Below are 4,382 nucleotides of genomic sequence, written 5' to 3'. Positions count from 1 at the left end.
CAACTAATTTTGCAATAGCTTGCGAGCTGAAAAACTAAAAACATCAACACTCTTTCGATGATAGAACTGTGACTGGAGATTATGTTTCATACTTATAAATAATTAACTACATAGACATGTTTTTGTCATTACTTATAGTATTTAATAGTAACGAATACTCAATTAAAAATTTTTTTTTTACTTATTCATTGAATGAAATATTTTAAATATAAACCATTCTAATATGTATGAATATGACTTAAGTATGTTTTAAATTAATACTGAGGCCACTTAAGATCCAGAATCTGAATAATCAATTACATCAACTAACTATTTGAATAATATATACATTTTAAAATGAATATCTTATAATTTTTTTTATTGTCAAGAGAATCTCAAATATATTTAATAATTAATATTGAAAACTTAAATACTTGGAACTTTAATACAATATTACCTTACATATAGAAACAGTTTCAGTTATTCTAAAACCTGTTAAAAACTAATTATTATCATTAAAATTATTTCTTTACCTATGAATTACAGTTATACAAACAAGTAAAATATGTTAACATAACATAATTGCATAATTGTTAAACTGCAGTATGGTAGACAGTACTACTACAGTAGAAAACTTACCTGTTTCCGTATGTGATCTCTAACAAATGACATCGTTAAACAGTTTAAACTCTTAATTAGTTAACGTAAACTGCAAAAGTAATAATGTACAATGTACATTTGTTAGAACGTGTATTCGAATTTAGAGGGATTTATAACCTAATTTTCAATTAATATTGGTTTGTCATAAACATAATGTAATGATGACAATAATATGTTCGGTATAATTATCGTGGTAATGACGCCAATAGAGTTTAATATTTATTTATGTACTTTTAAAACAAACAATTATTAAGTGACATAGGGCACTTATTTTCAAATACATTATGGGGGGGGGGCAAACCCTTGCTAGATCCCCTCCCCTCGGCACTCGCCACCTATGAATACATAGTTCTATATAAGTTTTAATTTTTACATTTATGACAAATAAATGTATTAATATCAATTATAACTTAGGCAATTGTTTATAAAATACGTATAGTTTTTTGCAAAATGGTTGAATAAACTGTTATGTTACAATCGATATTTATTTTAAGGAAAGTAGGTTACCTACTAAACAATAGTGTCTGAGCATAATATGTCTTTCTTAAATTAATGATATTATACACAATTGAAATCTACCTCGAGAGGAGTAAGTTTATTATTTCAATAATTACATGACATAGTGATGACCACAAACAAGATTCAAACAATAATTCAAATTCACCACAAGTTCGGTCAAAAACGCCAATTACAACTCTCCCAAGTTTAATTTTTTAATTCGCGAATTTATTGAGGGCTGCCATCAGATATTTTTTTTGGGAACACTAATGTAGTTTTGCCTATTTTTCGTTTGCATAGACACCACCAATCAGTATGTGGATCATAGGCGAAAATTGACTAAATTTTTTGGGGGGACTCAAGCCACCCTCCTCATATGTCATATTGCTTAGTACCACAGACTATAAAAATTAGTAATAATTACTAGATTTTGAACTGGGGGGACTAAGTCCCCTCCTATTTGCGCCAATGATTATAGACAATATTATAGTAATAGTATTGTAGTATTACTACTATTGTATGTGATTGTGTTTGTGTATAGACGTGTAGTATATACTATATAATAAAGCACGTAAAACGAAAATTAATATAATTAATACCTTATGTCCTAATGGTTAATGCATTATACAAACAAGGAACAACTTATTTTATCAAATATACACGAAAGATAACCATAAATAAACCATAGTCCATAAATCTGCTTAAAGAAAAAGTTGTCAAAATAATGCATTTATATTAAGAAAGGCAAAAAATATGAAATATCCAACGATAAAAGCATATCATTTTCACATGTATTTAATATTTATATTATATTGTATTCCATATTTCCATCGTATTTTGGCGGATAGCCACCGATCAGATTATCTGAATGACTGAATTCATTTGGCAGTTGGCACAACAAAATATCAGTTTATTCTCAAAGGCATGGTCGATATATTTTTGAAACATTCTACAATTTAATTTGGAAGACAAATAATGAATTGTACATGATTATTGAGTATATTGTATAAACTATAAAGCAAAACTTATCACTTATGAATGATGATATTATGAATAAATATGATGTACCTATTATATATTCACTATAGATAATGAAAATATATCAACATAAAATACAATGCATAATGCCTATTAACTACCTTATTAGTTATCCAACAGTTATACTAAAAGTGGTCCTAAACCTACTCTTATAAAATAAATATTATAGGTAATATACCTACCTATTATACTATTATACATAAATATATTTTAGTATTTTGGTGAATGGTAATTTTAAAATTATAAATATTTTAGTGGACAATTAAAGATCCTACCTAAAAAATAAGATTATTTTTTAAATGTTGTTTGATAAAATAAACTAATTCTGGTCTTACTATATAAATATTTATAAGAAATAAATTATCACAAATCACAGCTTTACTCTATATGTCATATCATATTTTAATTATAGACTATAATATAGGGAATATAGTTAGGAATTATATATTCTAATATTATTCATAGGTACATATTCATGGATTGTCCAAATCATTAATATTAGGTACCTATAATACCCATAGGCGCAAATAGACAAATTATTTTGGGGGGACTAAAGCCCCTCCTATAATATTTTCTAAAAATTATATATGCTCAGTACTAATAACTGACTTTTGAACTGGGGGGACTTGGCAGAAATGTGGGGGACTAAGTCCCCCCAAGCCCCCACCTATTTGCGCCAATGCTAATACCTATACATTAATTAGTGATCCATGATTGACACACATCCACGCAGGGAGATTCATAAAGCAGAGAGAGCCCCCTTTTCTTCTTCATTAATGCAATTTTTTCAAAATTTGATTTTTAGAATTTTAATTATACTTAAAGACCATAATATTTTAAAACTATTGAGTTTTTTATACCTACTACTTAAGAGTTAAGGAGTGTCCAGTGGTGTAAAACTATACTACAATCAAATTTTGAATTAGGTACCTACGTCAACATGAAAAAACATAGTTCTCTAAATATATTATAGTAGAAATGGGGGTTCTCATTGGAAAAACAGAAGTTTGTTTCACCACTGAACTTGGATGTACCTATGGGTTTAACACTTTAGTATGGATATCGTGGCGTAGTCAGAATTTTAAAATTGGGAGGGGGGTCCAAAGCCAAAATATTAAAAATAAATACTCAACAATTCTTCTTCTTTCTCAGTCTATCGGCCCATTAAGTGCCATCGCTGCCATCACAAAACCTCTCCATTTCTCTCTATTATATTATGCGTCGTCAAAAGATGACTCTTCTTCTATGTTTTTGATATCTTGAGCTCCACCTATCGGGTCCTTGGTCTTCCTAATTGACGTTTTTTATTATTTATTTTGTCAAATAAAACTTTTTTTATTACTTGTCCATCCGCTCTCCAAACATGTGCGAACCATTCGTTTGCTATTTATATATTATGAAATTATGAATTTATATACTCAACAATTAACAATAATAATTTATTTTTAAGTCGTTTCAATACTTGATTTTGGTGTGCCCCCTCCCCTCGCCATGGCTTCGCCACTGGTATTTTAGTACTTTACACATATATCCCAACACCACGTCGTCCACACCGTACAGTATAATAGGTACACAATATATTTGAACATGTGTGATGTGTAGATATAAAAGCTATAGCTAAACCTCAGTAAATTATAATGGATATCTACGGTCATAGCCCATAAGAGTCATACCCCCGGACGCATATTATATCATATTTTATTATAAATTATAATGACCGTATACAACCTATTATAGTACCTACATTGATTTAATAATAGGTACCACTGTACCAACTAATAATAGTGATATGGAAATTAAAGTATGTGTAGGTATATAAGTATATAACAGTGATATTATGCGCGCTCAACTTAATTTTAATAAGTATTACTATAATATCATTATCAAATGCGTGTGCGATGATTACCTACGCCGCGCCGTATAGACATGTTATACGGATATTACAGACGCTATGGGTGTGAATATGCGATTATAATATTATACGAATAAATAATATTATTAAGATGTAGGTACGCGTAAAAACGGCGGGAAAAAAATGTAATTACTACTTCATGCCGGTGTATGGGCGCTGCCGAGTGGCAACGTGAGGGACATACAATATAATAATATTATTTACACTATATTATTATTATTATTGTAACGTAGCTTCCGGTTTGGGAATATAATGAGAAGAGAGAAAAAAATTCCTAGTGCCAATAACCCCTTGG

This window comes from Acyrthosiphon pisum, chromosome X (assembly GCF_005508785.2).
Source record: "Acyrthosiphon pisum isolate AL4f chromosome X, pea_aphid_22Mar2018_4r6ur, whole genome shotgun sequence".
NCBI classification, from domain to species: Eukaryota; Metazoa; Arthropoda; class Insecta; order Hemiptera; family Aphididae; genus Acyrthosiphon; species Acyrthosiphon pisum.
The sequence above is the reverse complement of the archived record's forward strand: the minus strand, read 5'-3'. Positions refer to the sequence as shown.